The 22379-nt window shown below is 42.8% G+C and overlaps 1 long non-coding RNA gene and 1 other non-coding gene across 2 annotated transcripts in view; one reads left to right on the top strand and one right to left on the bottom strand.

Annotated features, from left to right (window-relative positions):
* Positions 1 to 22379, top strand: part of LOC124789710 — a 753651-nt gene that overhangs the window by 176913 nt on the left and 554359 nt on the right. The window lies entirely within an intron of this gene.
* Positions 7276 to 7349, bottom strand: Trnat-ugu. Its single transcript has one exon. It is a non-coding gene; the product is annotated as a tRNA-Thr (tRNA).

Genomic DNA, 22379 nt, shown 5'->3' with positions numbered 1-22379 from the left:
ACTGATGAGCAATACTCAAGTATAGGTCGAACGAGTGTCTTGTAAGCCACCTCCTTTGTTGATGGACTACATTTTCTAAGAACTCTCCCAATGAATCTCAACCTGGTACCCACCTTACCAACAATTAATTTTATATGATCATATATATGATCCGTAACTGCCTCCACTTTGGCGCATTAAAATACCTGTTCTGGTAATGGGCTGGCGTTATGCGCTTCTTATCGGCCTCTCCTCTGATCGCGCTGTCCAGATGACTAAAGCCGGTTTAACATTGTAACTGTACGACCTAGCGTTTCTTGTCAAAAAATAAATAAATAAATAAATAAAATATTCTGTATGGCTCACCCTGAGTGAATGTTTCTCCTATGAGTGGGTAATCATTCGCATTGCCAATTTAACTTACAGACAGAAATGATAAAGCTTTTGTATGTCCACCCTTTTACCTGGACGTCTCTGGGACGGGGGCCATTTACCATCATGACAAAAAATAAAAAAAACCTACAGCCGTCCTTATGATTTTCTTCTATTTTGTCACTAGCAGTTTCGACGCTTCATTGCGTCATCTTCAGGCTGTTTTGATGCGGTACAGGTTGATACGATCCCCATGCATAACCCATCAGTTGCCAGCATTACTGGAATCGTAGATAATGTGCCAGCACTCCAACCATTAACTGTCAACTGACACGATAACCATTCAAATACCTGTTTGGTTCTCGTGTCAGTTGACAGTTGACGTTTGGAGTGCTGACATATTATCTGCGATTCCAGTAATCCTGGCAACTGATGGGTTATGCAGGGGGACCGAATCAACCTGTACCGCATCAAAACAGCCTGAAAATGACGCAATGAAGAATCGAAACTAGTAGCGACAAAATAAAATAAAATCATAAGGACGGCTGTAGGTGTTTTTATTTTTTGTCACAAGTTAAATGATAAAGTCCTAACTTAGAGTGACACCCAGGCTACTTATCGCCCCAAATAATTTTTCTACTCGCGTACACATACGACAGAAATAGTTATCTCCTCATATTCACTAAGATAAACAAATCCTACTCATAATATAAATATATGCATCCCAGAAAGGTAAATACACATTTATTATACAAAAAGAGAAATAACGCCGTTGTGCAATGCTGTATGCTGAAACATGCGATAGAAGTACGTGGTCCGTGCGTGACTTTAACTGTTTTACCAAAAGACTGCAGCAGTCCATGATTAAGGCATGCGTCGCCAATTAAAAACTGTCAACTAGTTTTGATAAGTAACCCAGACAGGCACTGACGAATAAAAACCTTATACTCCTTTCTCGGATTAAATCTCCTACGTTTCGGTTGTCTAATTTGGGCTTTTATTAGTAGACACACTTTTTGCCTTATAACCATGGATTTTCTATTCTCCCTGGAGTCGAAAGGGTGGAAGCTAGCAATTTCTTTCTTTCCTGCATACCTTGTTCATCTGTCATACATGCAATGTCATTCGTACGTGGTAGCACACATTATTTATTAAGCCCTGAATTTAGATTGTGAAGTAGAGAGATGCTATGATTCGGTATGGACACACGGAGACGATATATACATAAAATAATCCGTTTTATTCCCACTGGGGAATATTTGATAATTCACTATATTATCTGATGAAAAGCATAAATTATTGACTATTCAGGGAATTTCGCACCATATGGAAAGGTGTGTGTTGGACCTGTTGAAAACATCGGATCTAAACAATGCTAAGCGACTTTCAATGAGAAACAGATATTGCACGTGAAAACTGTATGTGATGTGATTTATTCATATTAGTTGATAGTTCCACGATAAACCGAGAAATGACAGTTCTCTCTCTAATTTCAGTATCTCATTAATGGGCACTTCGTCAGGTCGTGTGCCTGTAAAAAGTGGTAAAAGCCAAAAAGATGGCTGCTACTAGTACTAACGTGTGTGGCGTTTGCGCCAGTAAAATGCTTTACAGGAACGATTTGAAAAAATTCAAGGAATGATGAGGACAACTGCGATTCAGATAAAAATTCTGAATGTAAATGCGCTGCAAAAGTTGTTGCTACTCAGGTAAATGCGAATAATTTTTTAAACAAGCAAACAATGTTAATATCTTCTGGTAAACCTTGCGGGATGTAAGGTCGTGGTCCATGAAACTCTTCAGCTCCTAACGTTTCGTCCAGTGCTTCGCTGGACATCTTCAGAGGGGTGTTTCTCCTCCGGTGAGTCGGCAAGACTCACCGGACCTTACATCCCGCAAGGTTTACCAGAAGATATTTCATCCGGTCGTGAAAGCCTTCATACTATGAAACAATGTTAAGTTTCATCTCTTACCACTGTTTATGTGAACTAACGTGACAGCTTGATGCCTGAAATGTTAAGGGACGTCCATAATATCATAGATTACTGTTTGGTGTCGTTATGTCGTTATACATCGTTATTTCAAAACGAGGTAATTCAGGTCTTAATATCATAAATTTATACAATTCGGACAAGTTAAATTCGTATTTTTGAGATGTTGCACAATAATGTTTTTTTTTTATCTCGCCCAGTAGGAAAACAGTGGTAAGTCAATGGTAACTCATGTTAAGCACTCAGTTTGCAAGTACGTAATGTCAATTACTCGTTGATGTATTTTCACAATAAAATTTTGGACAGAATTTACGATTTTAGAAATATTTCGTTACTCTAGAAATATTTGAAAACAAAGAATTATCTGATTAAAAAAATCATAGTGGATGTGCTTGAACTCTCTTATTTGTTAGATGATATTGAATCTTTACTGAGAAATTTCTCGAAACAACCAACTTGTCCCATACCATTGTTCACAGCCAAAGTGTTCAGTTATAATCAAAATATAAATTCATCAGGGATTAACGAATATATATTACAAGGAAAGTGGTGCCGTACCAGATGTAATGGTTACACACTCCCAGCGCTCAGTTCTAGTACTGGGATATGTGACTTGCGAAGATGACTTACGAAGGAGTGGATATGAAAACTGTGAAAACTTCATAAGAGGGTGAATAATTGGCTCTCTTCATACACGTCAACCAACACTCGATAGCCTAAATTGGCTAATAGTGAAATATAAACAATAATTAATGTCGTTGGCCAAAGCAATTTTGTGCAGTTGTGGTATATGCCACAAGGAGGGTAATAGATTTTTTTTCATCCTCTGGTCGCACAATTCCGACTATATTATAACCAATTTCGACTCCTTACCCAAACAAATTACACAGAAAGATCACCGTGCATAACTAAAAAGGCCACGAGCAACTTCTTGGCCCGTTTATTTGGACTCCAACGAGTTTCTGTTTAACGTATTCAAATCATGAGATGATAACTTGTTAAGAGATCAAAATTGATTATTATACCATTTCTGTGACCGAGACTGGAGAAAAGAAAACAATAAAATAGTGATCCTGAATTCCCCTTGGGTATTACAGGAAGCTTACCGGATAAGATATTAGTCACCTCCTTGAAACAGCACAGTGGTGGCTTCGGGGCACTGAATTTGACGTAGAAGTAATACCAGACAATCACATGACCCTCGAAAGCTGACACAGGTCATGGCAGTGAAGTTGCGCGTATGTGTCTGTCGGTTGTATGGAATCAGCGCACTAAGACGAAGCGACGTGGAGGCGTGACACGATCTATCGTGGTCGGACGTCCAACACCACTCTGTGAATGATGTTGGTCAATTTGTTGGTGTATCAACGCATACTGTCCGACTGTTTACCCGTGCAGCATGGCGTAAGAGTAGTGGAAGTAAAAAGATCCTTACCGTCATGAACTGGAGAGCGAGTGCCATAAACTGTTAACGATAATTTGTTTCAAACTGGACAGGGATTGCTTCTGATGGTGAATGTCGGTCCATGTAAATCAGTTTCATAGCGAACATTACGAAGGGATCTGGATGTGCCCATTTCTCATGGAGGCACATGAAGCTGCACATCTTCAGTGAAGCTTGACAGTAGCTAACTGGAGGCATGTAGCTTGGTCTGAAGATTCGTGAGTTTGCTTCTACTCATACGACACAATACATCGTGTGCACTGACGGCGCAATGAGGCGTTTAAGCAGCAGTGTGTGGAAGCTGTAGATGAAGCCGCATGTTCTGCGATTCTTCTCATTCTATGGCTGGAGCCCAGTTATTCAGATATCAGTGACCATGAACTAAAATGTTTGTCAACACAACAGTGACAAATTGTTGGCCTCTCTTGTACGTCTTAATGATGAGCAAGCTACAAACAGTCCCGAATTTCACGCATACGTCCCCGGTTTGGCGAACACTGTCTCGCTATCGCACTTTGACTGGTTCCCTAAATCACCCGATCTTAATCCCAAAGGAAATGTGTTGGACTATTTGGAACAGTGTGTGAAACGTAGTCATAGACTGTTGTGTACATAGTTCCACGTAGTCAGCGCGTACGTTAGTTTCCCACTAGAGCGCGCCCCGCTAAGCACAACAGCGCAGGCGCAACGCTCGTCCATCTCCGCGCTACGAGATGGCGCTGCCATAGAGACGGACCAAATTCTGCTTCTGCCGATCCGCGTATTAATATGTAACGCAGCCAATGAGATTGCTGCTAACGTAGAACCTTTTCGCCTCGTGGATCACACTTGCGCAGTGATACATGAATGCGTGAGGTATTATAACGAGTGTACAGACCTCCGATTAGTCAGTCTGCATTTGTCTGCACCAGTCTGACCAGGTCTGCATTTGTCTGCAACAGTCTGTGCGAATTCTAAATTTGTCTGTACCAGTCTATAGTCAAGTTTCAGTCTGCGCCTAATAAGATTACCATATTCCTGTACATAGCCATGAAGATAAATGTATAGACACTTTTGTCAAGTATCAGAGATATATGTGAGAATAAGATTAACGTACCAATACCAAAGGAATTTCAGATTTTCAATTGTAAATACCATCCAGAACCAAGCTAAGTAATTTTTATGCTTGATATTGTTTTAATAAATGTGTGTGAAAATTAATCAAGTTCTGTTTAAAGTTGGTCACCGTCAATCTGCTACTCTAAACGTGCAAGTGGCATTTCTATCATATGACCTAATGGCAGAAGATAAACACGCCACGATAAGACCACGAGACATATTGCTGACACTCGCCTACTTCGTTAGAGCGACAAGTCAAATAATCTGATGGTGTGTGTACTGAAGGTCTTACAGTACGCACACCACATAGACATCATTGCAATTTGCTCGAATCACCAACGAGTGGCTTTAGATGGATACAGAGCACCTGAATAAACGTTGGACTCTCTTTCTCACTGAACTGAGTCCGTTATCGAGGGTAGTGTGATGTCTCCTGGAGGCTTATTTCACCGGTATGCTTATCACTAGCCTGGGTAAAATCAGAGGTATTACCGCTCATACGGGGACTCGAACGAAACCCGTTCTTCCCGCGCACAGTTCACGAACGAGGAGGGGAAGGGAACAGACGATGATGTATCCCCACCAGAAATCGAAATCCGTTTTTCCCACGCACAATTCACGAATGGGACGGGAAAGGGACCAACGATGATGTATCCCCACCAGAAATCGAAATCCGTTCTTCCCATGCACAGTTCACGAACGGGACGGGAGAGGTACCAACGATGATGTATTCCCACCAGAAATCGAAATCCGTTCTTCCCACGCACAATTCACGAACGGGACGGGAAAGGGACCAACGATGATGTATCCCCACCGGAAATCGAAATCCGTTCTTCCCACGCACAATTCACGAACGGAAAATGGAAGGGACCAGACGATGACGCATTCCCACCAGAAACCGTGAGGAGGATTGCAAGGTATCATGTAGACAGCAGCTCGGGGAGTAGGAGAAAAAGGCAGGGAGGGTTTCCGCACGATGAGGAAGAGGCGTAGGCGGAGGGAGCCGTTAATGGACGAGTAAAACGCGTCATGGGCTGTGAGTGGCTGCCCGTGTCAGACTGGGAAGGGACAGTCGGCTGGTGTGGGCGCTCGGAAGTCCCGCGACGCGCCGTCGCTCACGTGTCACCGTGCCGGGCCTCTGTTTGCCGACGTCAGCTCCAGCCGTGGGGCTGTCTGTGTCGTGTGTGTGCTGAGTCAGCGACCCGCGGGACGAGCAGCCGGGGTCCAGCGAGCGGTCGGCTGCTCACACGGGCAGTGTCCGGCCTCTGGGCGCTCGCATCTACACCTCCAGTCTACAAGCTACATTACGGTGTGAGGACGAGGGTACTTCCGGTACCACTAGCGTTTCCCCTTGTTACTCTTCCATGCGCGAATTGTCTGCGGGAAGAACCACTTACTGTAAGCTCAAAGTCTCTGCATTTTATCTCTGTTTTTCTAGACGGAATAATTTAGTGAAACATATGTAGTACCGAGTAATATGTTTTCGGAATGTTCTTGCAAGCGTACGCTCTCAGAATTTCAACAGTGAATTATTCTGTGATCTACGCCCGTCTGGTAGCATCTGCCACTGGATTTTCATGAGAATCTCCACCACGCTCTCGCGAGTGCTAACCGCATCTACCACGAAACGCGCCACTCTTATTTCGATTGTATTTCCTCCATTAACGTACCTGGTAGCTTTTCTAAACTGACGAACAGTATTCAAGAATCTCTCGAACGAGTGATTTATAAGACACTACTTTAATGGATGAATTACGTTTGATTGCGATTCTTCCAATGAATCCCAGCCTGGTAAATGCTTCGCCTACGACTAGTTAGATATGATAATTCCACTTCAGGTTCCTCTGTATGAATACTTATAGATATTTTATGATAATTACTGTTTCCAATGACTTTCTCTAGTAGAATAATCAAACACTGACCGATCTCGCCGCGTATTTTATGAGCAAAACAGTTTATTTGCTTACGTTGAGGGTCGTTCGCCAGTCCCACCACCAAGTGCCGACTCCCTGTACGTCGGTCTGCATCCGCCTACAGTTTTCTGGTCTTGCGATTCCCCTGCATGCATCGTTGTCTCCTACATACAACCATCGTTATCCACGATATCAATTACAGGCACAGGTTCAATCAGAACTCCACCAACAAAATTTCACAGGTACTAATAGGGACGAATGAAAGAAAAAATGCTTAGTTAACATGGGCTCTAAAATGCTTACTTTAAGTTCCATGAGCACTTGTTCGTTTTTGTTACAGTGTAACAAATCTCTTCTTCTGTACAAGTGCTAATAACTCTTAAGCTATGCGTATTAAAGAGTAAATGATAATTAACTGAATCCCTCAGCTGCCGACAGGTGTTGTTGATATACCTCATCAGGGACAGCTGAAAATGTGTGCCCCGACCGGGACTCGAACCCGGGATCTCCTGCTTACATGGCAGACGCTCTATCCATCTGAGCCACCGAGGACACAGATGCAGATGCAGGGACTTATCCCTTGCACGCTTCCCGTGAGACCCACATTCCCAACTGTCCACAATCTGCATACGTAATGTAGCTCGGTGGCTCAGATGGATGGAGCGTCTGCCATGTAAGCAGGAGATCCCGGGTTCGAGTTCCGGTCGGGCACACATTTTCAGCTGTCCCATCGAGGTATATCAACAACACCTGTCGGCAGCTGAGGGTTTCAATTAATTATCAATTATTCTAGAGAATCTGCACGGTCATCAATAGTATCTGTTCTTTCGAGAACAGTTACTATCTTCAACGTATTAAAGAGCTTGTTTACTGGACATTTTTTCTTGTTTTTCTCCATGTCTCTGGATGTTTGTCTGTGGCGTTCTGGTTAACGGTGTATAACATGAACAATAACGACATTTTAACAGTCAGTTTGCGGCAGCGCGGTTCCTTTCGTCCTTTTTACCAGCACCTACCTGTGATCTCGTGGGAGCAGATCGCCGGTAGGAAAGCCGAGCAGAAACCTACCGTACTGCAACTCGCACCAGGCTACATACAATGTAATTGTTCTAAGGATCCGAAAAAGGTCTTAATTTTGAATGGAAGGTGAAAATACTAGCAAAACTTAGGTATATTCTGAAGTCAAGAAGTACACATTCACTGCCAAACCCGTGTTAATACGAACTCAGTCATGCCAAACTGTTCCATTCAGGTTAGCATGTTTATGTAACGTATTTCCCGAAATCTGAACAGCTACTAAGCACAGATTGTTCTTAAATGAAAATGCTCCCCACACTATTAAGTTTATCGGTGTCTATGCACTCATGTTTTTAGTCACCGATCTGCTCTATATACCACTCTCTTTTCTCATACACAGAATTACTTAAAAAATACTTACTTTCTAAAAAAATCATCGGTATAAATATGCCTTCACTTTCAAGTGCTTTTGAAGCATGTAGCACAACTAAAACGGGTAAACTATAACTTTCTTCGGAGCTCATACCACACACGACCGTACCATTGAAAGACTGGGCTCCAACTACTTAGACTGCTGTAAGCATTCTATATGTCCTTAAGAGAAAAGACGCGCGAAGAATACTCCGTTCTGATTGGTCAGTTTTCCTTTAAGGCCAATAGAAAGACGTTATTCTAGCGCGTTAGTCCGCGCTTTTCATGACTAACCAGTGAACGAATAACATGGTTTTGAACTGTACTTTTTCCCGAAATAAATATTTAACAATCTGATGTTTTGTTTATACTTTACGTTATTAACTATTTCATTTCCACTCGTATTAGCTTTCCTTTTACCATAAACTTACTTAAGATATTCTGATACAAAATTCCCCATCGTCTGCATTCACACTGTCTTAAAAATTTCTCACGCTTGTTCGTACAGCGTTTATCAGTAGAACAATGATCTACATACTTACTTTAGACCACATTCATGCATCATTCACACTATTAAAAACATAAACAAAATAGTACAAACATAAATAAACAAAAAATCCTTCAAGAAAGAAACAGAACAATTCACAAAAATATCTTTTTGACATGTTTCTTGAATGTCTCTGTTCGCTACTGTTCTCTGGTGGATGAAAATTAGAACTACGTACTCGACCGTACCCGCTTCAGGCCATCTGCCACTGTGCACGCATGAGTCATTCTGCCGATACACAGGCTCTAGACAGACGCCACGCCTCAGGTTGGAGCAGTGTGGAAGTTACTTTTATATGACGTGACTACGTCGCCCGGCTTAAGATCAACTATTCAATTGTCCCTGCTACAGTGTACTGAAACCAGTCGCAAAGCTTCTCAGATATTATGCAAACTTGTATTTTATTCACCAAGCAACAGTACTGGACTATATCGAATTCATTCGTGAAGTCAAGCAACATATAACCCGGGCTCTGTTACCTACAGCTCTCTGGACCTCATTGACGACAGGAGTTAGCTGCGCCGGCCACTGTGGTCGAGCGGTTCTAGGCGCTTCAGTCCGGAACCACGCAGCTGCTACGGTCGCAGGTTCGAAGCCTGCCTCGGGCATAGATGTGTGTGATGTCCTTAGGTTAGTTTTTACGTAGTTCTTAGTCTAGGGGACTGATGACCTCAGATGTTAAATCTCATAGTAATTAGAGCCATTTGAACCATTAGAGTTAGCTGTACTTTACAAGATCTGCGTTTGCAGAATCCATCTTGATTTTCATTTCTGTAAGAAGGTCACAACACCAAATTTATTCCACAATACTACAACAAACTGGCGTAAACGTTATGGGCGTGTAACTATGTGCATCCGTCTCAATAACGTTTTTAAAAACTGGAATGACCTGAACTATTTCCTCACTTGGAACCCTGTGGTGCTGCAGCAACCTACTATAAACTGCTGCCAGAAGGAGATCATGTTCTTTCTCATAAGCTGTACAGAATCCTACAGACATCTCATCAGGTTCAGCTGCCTTTCCTGTACTTAACAATTTTAGTTGTTTTCCTATACAATGAATAAAATACTGTCCAGTACAGCAAAGCTCTGTAGTCTTCAGATGCGCAGACAGAGAACGCATATTATTGGCCGTATTGCAACGATTATTTGATTTAATTGTTGGGTAGAATGTAGGTACGGTGATGGCTTGTATGCCCGCGTAATGTCATTTGATCTTCGCGTTCTTTTTGATGGCGAAATGATCGTTCCATTTCATATTCCCGTACATTTGTTCCACATGTTACTTTTTTCTATGACTGACACTAACAAGGGGAGGCCGCCAATTGTGAAATTCAGATTCGATTCATACTGCGCATAGTAAAAACTCATGGCCAGAGATGTAATGTGGCAAAGCACCAAGATGCACTTCTCAGCCGTTGTCGAAAAATCGACAGTTAAAAGAAACCGTTGCGGTGAAATACTCTCTACGATTAAGTATATTCTACAGCGTCGTGGCGCAGCGGTAAGCGTTCGGGTTCGTAATCCGAAAGTTGCCGGATCGAATCTCGCGCCATGCAATTTTTTTTATTATTAGTTTTTTGTAATTCAAATATATATATATACATATACATATATATAAACTATTAATGAATTGCTTATGCATGTTGGTGAAGCCGGGTCGCTCTCCAATTGTACCGCCTCCATTTTTCCGTTTGTTTAACAGGGTGTACCAAAGCTCTCACATCCGCACTGATTTTCGACGATGTTATAAGTTGCGCTAGGGGCCGCATCTACCTTCTTTCGAAGTTAGCAGGCAACTACGCTGTTATAAGGCGGCTCGTTTCGGCCCATTCAGCATCTGTCCTTCAAGTGTAACGAGCGAGTAACGGAGTTTATATTTCATACCTGCCACAGCAAATTTGTGTTCGTGGGGTCTCTATTCTAATTCGAACGTTTGACTTACGCTATACTTATTCGTTTCGGAATATCGTTTCTACGTCTTCCGTTAACTATACATGGTTAACATTATGAAGACAATTAATAACATTTGTGAAATACAACTTTGTTTGCGGAAAACATAATGATGTTCGAAGTCGCCAGTTTTTTCAAGACAAACGACTTTCAACAACTTATTATATGCATAATTGTTGCAACTGATTGCCGGGAATTTAATATATATATATATATATATATATATATATATATATATATATATAAACTATTAATGAATTGCACATTTGAATTACAAAAAACAAATACTAAAAAAAAATTTGTATGGCCCGAGATTCGATCCAGCGACCTTCGGTTTACGGGCCCGAGCGCTTACCACTGCGCTACGACGCTGTAGAAAAATTATTGATCGTAGGGAGTATTTCCCCGCAACGGTTTCTTTTAACTGTGGATTTTCTCGACAACGGCTGAGAAGTGCATCTTGGTGCTTTGCCACATTACACCTCTGGCCATGAGCTTTTATTATGCGCAGTATGAATCGGATCTGAATGTCACAATTGGCGGCCTCCCCTTGTAAGTGGAACTCATTAATCGCGTAAACTTGATGTTTCTCGAAGACCAGATAATTAAATTTCTCTACCGAAATACTTAGTACAATTCTTGGTCCAGACTGACATTTCGTCAATATCTGACTGAAAATTACCACAGTTTTCACCTGATAACACTTGCACATCGATAAGATGGTCATCTCCGGAGTCTAAGGTGCATCTAGTGTTATCCTCTAACTCACTAATATAGGACGCGAATTGTTTCTGTTTGTCTACCATTGCCAAGATTACGACAGCTGGTGTATTTTTAAGCTTCTTCATACCACTTGAAAATGAGCGCTAAAGCCGAAACTAACGGTCGTGAGGCAGGAAAAAAAAAATTACTTTTTGACAGAAAGCAATAGCTCCGTCGGAGCTGTGGTTTTCACCTTCATCAACTTATCAACGGCTTTGGAACTTAACGTATAATAGAAGAGTCACAACCCCGTTAATAGTCAGAAGGAAATGGTTTAATGCTCATAGACATAGAAATGAAATGTGAAAACTAAATCACTATCGAGCAGCTTTCGTGGATGAATCTATCGGAGGCGAGGACACCCACAGCGTGGTCAACACAACAAAATCTTTCTACATGAATCGACGAAAGCACAAGTCAGGAAGAAATCCAACTTAATTCATTTAAGAAACAAAAAAGATCCGAATCTTAGAACATCTGCATTGCATTGTACAGGCGATTTACAGTACTTCAGCCTCGACAAGCTCTTTATCGGAAACTAGTAAGGTTTCAATAATTGTTCGGTCTCACTGTGGAATGTCTTTGTTTCATAGAATTGGGTCTGCATCTAAGTTTGACGCAATATTTCTACCACTAACACACCCAAGAGACAGCGATCGCAGGGATCTCTATTACTCTTTTTTTCATTTTAACGGTGAAAAGGATGCCAAAATCTTGGTGAATTCGGCAAATTTTCAAAGGAAAGAAACAAGATGTAGGCATGTTATTCTTGATTACTAAGAAAATGTAGGGACTGTTTTAGTACCGAAATTGTTTGATATTATCTGTACAATTTTCTGAATATTTTCTATAAATGAAAGTGCAGTGCATACAAAAAAAGAACCAAATCTCATACAGCCAGTTTCTGCTTGCACCAGAGTAACATTGACAGTCCGCTTTCACATGGGTGTCGTGTTTAGTTTCAGTGCCCATGTCACTGTTTTTGCGTTGTCTTTATTATTTGATATATTAGCAAGAACAAAGGGCTTTCACACAAACCATGATGATGCACTGTGTGAAGTAACACTCTTTCTTTTCACGATGAGTATTTGTGCTCTCTGCAGAACTGAACTGTTGATGAAACATACTAGTTATTATTTTGCACAAAGAAACTTATGTTTATGATACGTTTTCGGTCAGACAGAATGCTGAACACTTGAATGGACTGTCAATTTTGGCACTTGGTGACTGACGAACAATTTGTAAAATAATACACGCAGGAATATGAGACATAGGCCTACGTCGAGAACTTTCAGTTGATTTAAACTGGGTGTCTGTGAATAAATACAATTTACAACAGCTTTTGGTGGTTTCATAATGCCTTTCCCTAAATACAGATCATTAATAATTAATCACTTATTACAAAGTAATATAATAAACTAAACGTGTGTAGTATTAAGTCACATTTTAAGTAGCGAATTTTTTTCCTGGTCATGGACACTTAGGATCAGTCTGGCCAGAAAATACTATCTGCTGTTTTTACTCGGTTTTTGTATTCCACGGAAGTAACATAACAGAACCAACGGGAAATGTGCAAATCCTAAACCATTTTCACTGTTCATTCGGTAGGCCACATTTTCACAAGTTATATTGGAGCCAAAGCATCACTCGTGACACAGATAGTGACACTACAAAGTCAGAAGACATAAAAGCTGTAGTGTTGGCAGAAGAGCCAACACTGTGTTTCTAGAGGAGGCCGAAATGCACGCGTTTAATTACACGCTGACTGGCGTGAGGTCTGGAACAGGACAATATCTTGAGAATTGCAAATAAAGTACGTTGATGATGTAATACTTAACTTTAATCCACAATTGTAGAACATCTCTCTTGATGATACATGCTTCACAATATTAATTATCAACTGAATACGGCGCCTTGCTAGGTCGTAGCAAATGTAGCTGAAGGCTAGCTAACTATCGTCTCGGCAAATGAGAGCGTATTTGTCAGTGAACCTTTCCTTGCAAAGTCGGCTGTACAACTGGGGCGAGTGCTAGGAAGTCTCTCTACACCTGCCGTGTGGTGGCGCTCGGTCTGCAATTACTGACAGTGGCGACACGTGGGTCCGGCGTATACTAATGGACCGCGGCCGATTTAAAGGCTACCACCTAGCAAGTGTGGTGTCTGGCGGTGACACCACAAAAGCACTTCACAGAAACCTTCACGTGTTATATATAAACGTATGAGTCTGAAAGCTGAATCCTGCTATCAACTGATAAAATTAAAACTGAGGCGAAATGTGGTGCTGGTGGCGCTCGCTAAGAATATCATGAACTGAAAAAGGAACCAATACGAATCTGCTATGAATAGTAAAGCGAAGACAGTTATATACGACGACAAGAAGCAGAATAAAATAGACCAACGGGGAATATGACGAAATATGCAATACGATGCATGAGTCTGATGGCAAGAAAAATAGAGTCTAAGATAAGGAAATGACAAAGGGGACAAAGTTTTACAGACTCATAACACAGGGGCGCATTTCTGTACAAGTAAAGTAGCTGGCCCTGAAACAAACATCAAAGATAAGTAGAGAATGACACCAGCTCCCAACAACCTGAGGACTGAGCAGAGAAAGAAGAAGTGTTGGAGCTGGAATGCTGGGCGCTGTTACTTCTCATTGTCTTCTGCGCATGCCGGAACTGAGTCTGAGCGGGATTGGACACTCCTTCGAAATACTATCCCGCAACGCATCAAACTCAAACACATTTTGTTCTTATGTTGACTTCACTAGATGATAAACGGCAGCGTCATGCGCAATATCTAATAGGACTCTCTCAGATTGTGTTCAGAATCATTTGTATAGATCAAGTACCAGATACAACTTTGGTTTCTCTAGATGATTTTCGATCAAGTAAACCTAAGTGCGCAGTCCACTGGCTTTTCAGAGTGTAATAGCTCAGGCGCCCAAAAAGTTCTCTGGTGCTGCCAAATACCTCAACGATTAAAATATGTTAAACACATAATTCTGACAGCGGGTGTTGTAGCTTTATTCTTGTCAGTTAGAATTCCAATACACTGACGGAAAAAAATCGAAGCGCCAAAAAAATTGATGTAGAGTAATGAAATTTCGGGAATACATTTGCGCAGGTAATATATTTAAGTGTTTGAAATTGCAAGACCACAGATTAATGTACGCGCGAAATAGACAATTGCAAATGTGCTATGCTGGTAAATTAACAACCGGTGTAACTGCCAGAATGTTGACTGCAAGCTTGCAGACGTGCATGCATTGTGTTGTACAGGTGCCGGATGTTAGTTTATGGGATGGAGATTCGTGCCTGTTGCACATTTTCGGTCAGTACAGGGACGGTTAGTGCTGTTTGTGGATAACGCTGGAAACGTCGTCCTATGGTGACCCATATGTGCTCGATTGGAGACAGATCTTGTGACTGCGCAGGCCAAGGCAACATGCCGTCACTCTATAGAGCATGTTGGGTTACAACGGCGGTATGTGGGCGAGCTGTTTTCCTGTCGGAAAACACCTCCTAAAATGCTGTTCATGAATGGCAGCACGACAGGTCGAACCCCCAGACTGACGTACAATGTAAGTCAGTGTGCGTGGGATAGCTACTATAGTGCTCCTGCTGTCATACGAAATCGCACCCCAGTTCATACCTTCAGATGTAGGTCCAGTGTGTGTACCACGCCGACAGGGCGGTTCCAGGCTCTTAACTGGCCTCCTTCTAACCAAGACACGGTCATCACTGGCACTGAGGCAGTACCAACTTTCTACAGAAAACACAAAAGGCCTCAACCCTGGCCTCCAATGAGCACTCGATTGACACCACTGAATTCGCAGATGGTGGCAGGTTGAGGTCAGTGGAACGCACGCTACAAGGCGTTTGGCTCGGAGATGTCCTTGAAGTAACAGATTTGTGAACAGTTCGTTGTGTCCCTGTGGTGCCAACTGCTGCTCAGATTGTTGCTGCCGATACAGTACGATGGGTCAGAGCCATAACCCGAACACTACCGTCTTCCCTCTCGTTAATGCCACGTGGCCCAGCCCAGTTCTCTCGCGACTGTGCATTCTCGTGACTACCGCTGCCAGCAGCCATGTACAGTGGCTACATTCGTGCAAAGTCTTTCTGCAGTATCGCAGAAGGAACATCCAACTTCTCGTAGTCTTATTACACGACTTCGCTCAAACTCTGTGAGGTGTTGATAATGGCTTCTTTGTCGCCTTAAATCCATTCCTGACTAACATCAACTCACCAGTCCAATCTCAAAGGTAACTAACGTTTGCGACCTTTACAGTTCGTATTTGAAGTAAACCTGGTTTAAATCTTCATATGGGGGGCTTCTAGACCCACTCTTATGCGACTGGTGCAAAATGTGAATAGACATTATCTTTCAGATTTAGAAACATGCCTATTAGTTTTCATTTATGCTGTACAACTCTTCTTCGTGCTGCGACTTTTTTTTTCGCTGCGTGTGTAATTTTACCGTTCTGTAATAAAACATATTTCCGAAGTAAGCAGTTTTATCCTGTTAATTAAATTCTCATTTTAAATATATTCGGTTCTATTCCCTTCTGCCTCCCCAAATGTTTTAGATGTCACGTCTGAGCAACACGCAAACATTTAGTGCCTTTTTCATACTCTAATTTTAATCCTAGGAAATCAACAAATATTTAAGTAGATATCTCTTTTTAATATCGGTATATCATTAGTCTCGAAAGATTATCCTCTAATTATTGTAGGAAGTACTGAAAAGTGTTGCATTACTTTTCAACAGTCTCCTACGGACCTGGCAGTTTATTTTGATGATCTCTCTGCTTTTTTAATTCTAATAGAAACTCTAATAGAAATTTTCGTCATAAAAGAAAGCATTTGAATGAACTCCCCAGGCAACAAGACCATTGGGCCGACCCCGTACAAGGTGAAAAGATGACATAGAGAAGGACATCGCAGCATTAGGAATTTCTGCAGGGTGGAGAGTGGCTTCGAGAGATAGAAGGCGGTGGAATCACATCATTGATGCAGCGCGTGGTCTACAGGGCCTGTGATCGCTGAGAATAGAAATGCAGTAACTGTCGAAGTAGTCAAAATGTTCCAGACTGAAAAATAACAGGAAACTTTTCTTACGTGCACCATTTTTTTGTTTTCAACTTACCGCCCAGATGTACCAAGGGGCTACCAAAAGTGACTTCTCATCGACTATTCAGCGAGCGTTACTGCACACGGGCCTCCGCAGCAGACGCCTGTTCAGTCACCCATGCTGATTGCTGTTTATCGGCGATGAAAGCTGGAATTTGCACGCCGATACCACAAATGAGCGTCCACTGAGCGGCGGCAGGTGCTCTTTTCAGATGGCAGGTGGCCATTGTGTACTGCGTGAAATGCCTGAAAGCATATATCCTGCAACAATCGTCAGAAGGGTTCAGGTCGCAGTAGAGAGTGTCATGGCCTGTGGAATATTTCCGTGGCATTCTCTAAGTCATCTCATAATTCTGGAAAGCACAGTGGGTCAACCTAAGTAAGCATTTATTCTTTGGGCCCATGTTCAGCCCTACAAGCAGTTTTCCGTCGGCACCATGGCATTTACCAGAAGGACAATGCAACGTGTCATACAGCTCACAGTGTACATGAGTTGTTTGCAGAGCACTAGAAAGAGTTTACCATACTCCCCTGACCACCAGACTTCCCATATTTACACCCAATCGAGAATTTGTGGGTCTAACAGGTCGGGTTGTCGCTCCATGGATCCTCAACCGAGAAACGTAGCGCAGCTACCCACGGCAGTGGACCCGTCATGGCTTCACATCTCTGTCGGTACCTTCTTGTACCTCACTGATTCTCTTCCCGCGTGTGTCACAGCGGTCCGAGGCTTTGACGAGATGATGTGAGTAGTCAGTGTATTTTATTCTGTCGCAATTTTTCACAAGTTGACGAATGATGCCAATTGTTAGCTCTGTCTTCTTTGTTAGGAATTACACATTTGGGCAATGTATATACAACAGTTTGATGCAAGTGATGATGGAGGCAGTAACTGGTTGTGAAGATGTCACAGTTTGGTATTGTAAACTAACTTACACTGAAGAGCAAAAGAGACTGGTACTCCTGCCTAATATCGTGTAGGGCCTCTGCGAACACGCAGAAGTGTCGCAACACGACATGGCATGAACTAGAATAGTATCTGAAGTAGTACTGGAGGGAACTGACGCCATGAATCATGCAGGGCTATCCATAAATCCGTAAGAGTACGAGGGAGTGGCGACCTCTTCTGAACAGAATGTTGCAAGGCATCCCAGATATGCTCAGTAATGTTCATGTCTGGGGAGTTTGGTGGACAGCGGAAGCGTTGAGACACATAATAGTGTTTCTCGAGCCACTAAGTAGCAATTCTGGTCGTGTCGTGTGTCCTGCTGGAATTGCGCAAGTGCATTGGAATGCACAATGGACTTGAATGGATGCAGGTAGTCAGACAGGATGCTTACGTACGTGTCACCTGTCAGTGCTGTATCTGGATGTATCAGGGGTCCCTTATCACTGCATACATCCCAACCATTACAGAGCCTCCATCAGTTTGAACAGTCCCCTGCTGACATGTACGGTCCGTGGATTGATGAGGTTGTCTCCATACCCGTACACGTCAATTGCCTCGATGTAATCTGAAACCAGACTCGCCAGACTAGGCAATATGTTTCCGGTCATCAACAATCCAATGTCGGTGTTGACGGGCCCAGGCGAGGCGTGAAGCTGTGTCGTTCAGTCATCAAGGGTACACGAGTGGACTTTCGGCTCCATATCGATGATGTTTCGTTGAATGGTTCGCACGCTGACACTTGCTGATGGCCCAGCATTGAAATCTACAGGAATTTGGGGAAGGGTTGCATTTCAGTCGTCGTTTGTCCCCTTCTTGCATGATCTTTTCCCGGAGGCAGCGATGTGCCAGATTTGATTTTTTGCCGGATTCCTGATATTCACGTTACACTCTGGCAATGGTCGCACAGGAAAATCCCCACTTGATCGCTACCTCTAAGATGCCGTGTCCCATCACTCGTGCACTGACTATAACACCACGTCCAAACTCATTTTAATCTTGATAATGTGCCATTGTAGCAGCAGTGACCGCGAAACTTCTTTGTGTGAGTCAACTGAAATAACTGAGTAGGTGAAACATCTTGGTGTTTACTTAAACTGCTGACTGAAACTCATCCTACTGTCTCGTTACTTATTTTTACCATTTCAACACTGACCTACGGAATTTTCCCTTACAATGACAACTCAACCTAATCATTTATTACCCACAATATACAAGCCCAACGCAATGTGACTGCTCTGGAATGACAACATGACTTCGAATAATTAACTCAAAAGAATGGCCCTGAATTGGAAAAAATCCTAGCAATAACCCACACTTTTTCGTAAGTCACTTACCTCACAGAAAATCTTTATAACACGAACTACAGCAATTACAGCAAGCAACAGCTACAATCAGATAAATAAAAGGATTGTAACTATTATAGGCTCTAACTATTAGGAGGAATATGATTAGCAGAAGAAAGGTTTTGTTGAAGAGCAAACAATGTATTTAGCAGATTTTACCATATTCATGTAACATCCAGTTCCAGAAATTATATTGTCATCAATAATTCCTGTACGCAAACATTACCAACTACATCCTTCATCATTTTACAATGCATGTCCTGCCAACACTGAGTCTCCACGAAGGACACATATCCAAGCCGTCCGCTCGCTAACTGCTAGTCCATCCAACCACAGAGTCTCTTACCGAGGGCGCAGAGCGCTGTCAGCGATATTAGTTACACTGCCAACGTACAAACATATAAAGAGGCTACTTACAACCGATCTGTCAACTGCGCCAGGCCTTATATAGGCGTTGCCGACCGCAGCGCTGTATTCTGCCTGTTTACGTGTCGCTGTATTTGAATACGCATGGCTATAACAGTCTCTTTGGCGCTTCACTCGATCTACTACGTTACCTGTTTTTCCATTTCTTATTTTCATTCTGCACTGTAACATATTCCATGCCACTATTTTGGAAATTTTCCACTCATTTATTTTCTTATAGCTTAAAAAGAAAGCGTTGGACTCATTCATATTGCGTCCAATTAGTTTCCGTTTGCTATTTGATCAGCCACTTAATTATCATGTTTGATACACTCAGTGTCAGTATTTTTTAAACTCGCTTGTCCCAAGGCGCTTCATTGTACTAAAAACACAGTACTGACCATTAAAATTGCTACACCACGAAGATGACGTGCTACAGACGCGAAATTTAGCCGACAGGAAGAAGATACTGTGATATGCAAATGATTAGCTTTTCAGAGCATTCACACAAGGTTGGCGCCGGTGGCAACACCTACAACTTGCTGACCTGAGGAAAGTTTCCAACCGACTTCTCATACACAAACAACAGCAGACCGGCGTTGCCTGGTGAAACGTTGTTGTGATGCCTTGTGTAAGGAGGAGAAATGCGTACCATCACGTTTCCGACTTTGATAAAGGCCGGATTGTAGCCTATCGCGATTGCGGTTTATCGTATCGCGGCATTGCTGCTCGCGTTGGTCGAGATCCAATGACTGTTAGCAGAATATGGAATCGGTGGGTTCAGGAGGGTAATAAGGAACGCCGAGCTGGATCCCAATGGCCTCGTATCACTAGCAGTCGAGATGACAGGCATCTTATCCGCATGGCTATAACGGATCGCGCAGTCACGTCTCGATCCCTGAGTCAACAGATGGGGACGTTTGCAAGACAACAACCATCTGCAGGAACAGTTCGACGACGTTTGCAGCAGCATGGACTATCAACTCGGAGGCCATGGCTGCGGTTACCCTTGACGCTGCATCACAGACAGGAGCGCCTGCGATGGTGTACTCAACGACGAGCCTCGGTGCACGAATGGCAAAACGTCATTTTTATCGGATGAATCCAGGTTCTGTTTACAGCATCACGATGGTCGCATCCGTGTTTGGCGACATCGCGGTGAACGCACATTGGAAGCGTGTATTCGTCATCGCCATACTGGAGTATCACCCAGCGTGATGGTAAGGGGTGCCATTGGTTACACGTCTCGGTCACCTCTTGTTCGCACTGACGGCACTTTGAACAGTGGACGTTACATTTCAGATGTGTTACGACCCGTGGCTCTACCCTTCATTCGATCCCTGCGAAACCCTACATATCAGCAGGATAATGCACGACCGCATGTTGCAGGTCCTGTACGGGCCTTTCTGGATACAGAAAATGTTCCACTGCTGCCCTGGCCAGCATATTCTCCAGATCTCTCAACAATTGAAAACGTCTGGTCAATGGTGGCCGAGCAACTGGCTCGTCACAATACGCCAGTCACTACTCTTGATGAACTGTGCTATCGTGTTGAAGCTGCATGGGCAGCTGTACCCGACGGCCAGAGGTGGTTGTTTTGGGTACTGATTTCTCAGGTGCGTGAAAATGTAATCACATGTCAGTTCTAGTATAATATATTTGTCCAATGAATACCCGTTTATCATCTGGATTTCTTCTTGGTGTAGCAGTTTTAATGGCCAGTGGTGTATCACTATATACCAGAAATGCGAGTGTAGGGCTTTGTATTACGAGAACCCCCCGCCTTCCAGCTGGTGACTCAGCAGCAGCGCCCACGGCGGCGGTTCCTGGTGACTCGATATCGCCTGAGGCCTCGCCGCGCAGCCGGCCGCCCCGTCCCGTCTCGTCGCGTCGCGTCTATTTGTCTCCATTGCTGGCCGCCGCCCACACACGGCTAGATTGAGCAGCAGCTACGTCACGCTCCGAAAACTGTCCGTAGCAGCTCCAGGCTGATCGCCAGACGCAAACAAACGCAATAGTAGGCCTATTTTGATGCGATGACCTTTCATGAAAAGTGTTCGCGCAATTCGTCGTCAAGACGATGATTAAAATTTTACGTATTTATGATACCAGCCAAGTACACGGTGACTCAGAGTAGTGTATAAACTAATTGAAACAGAATATCTTCTTAACTGACGCACGTAGATAAACAATTTTGTGGTGTCGGTAAGCTTGGATCTTAAAATATTCTATGAACCACCTTCCGCCACAATGCAGCGGTAGCTATGACCTATCACCCATACTGTTTATGATGGAATAGCATCACAAGCCATTTCATTTAACTCTCCCATATCTTCCAGTGATCCTTATTCTGATTTTCTTTACAGTCTCCCAAACTCTAGAGGGACAACTCCGGAGGTGGATCTAGATTTTCCTCAGCGCTTTCCATTCGTCCTATTCATCTCGCAAGAATGGGCATCCACTTGAACTTGATGTAGTGTCTTATTTTGATGGGAGTAACAACTTTTATTGTTTAAAAGGTCATTAAATCAAGAGTGACAGTACAAGGTGGTCCATTGATCGTGAACGGACCAAATATTTCACGAAACTTGTCATGCTTGAAGGGGAAACCAGATGGCGCTATGGATGGCCCGGTACATGGCGTTGCCATAGGTCAAACGGATATCAACTGCGTTTTTTTTAAATAGTAACCCTCATTTTTATTACATATTCGTGCAGTACGTAAAGAAATATGAATGTTTTAGTTGGACCACTTTTCGCTTTGCTATAGATGCCGCTGTAAAAACCACAATCATATGCCTCACAATTTTAGACGAACAGTTGGTAACAGGTAGGGTTTTTAAATTAAAATACAGGACGTAGGTACGTTTGAACATTTTATTTCGGTTGTTCCAATGTGGTGTACCTTTGTGAGCTTATCATTTCTGAGAACGCATGCTGTTACAGCGTGATTATCTGTAAATACCACATTAATGCAATAAATGCACAAAATGATGTCCGTCAACCTCATTGCATTTGGCAATACGTGTAACGATATTCCTCTCAACAGTGAGTAGTTCG

The sequence above is a fragment of the Schistocerca piceifrons genome, chromosome 3 (genome assembly GCF_021461385.2).
Source record: "Schistocerca piceifrons isolate TAMUIC-IGC-003096 chromosome 3, iqSchPice1.1, whole genome shotgun sequence".
Classification (NCBI taxonomy): domain Eukaryota; kingdom Metazoa; phylum Arthropoda; class Insecta; order Orthoptera; family Acrididae; genus Schistocerca; species Schistocerca piceifrons.
Note: the sequence above shows the minus strand (reverse complement) of the source record. Positions and strands in the feature narration are given on the sequence as shown.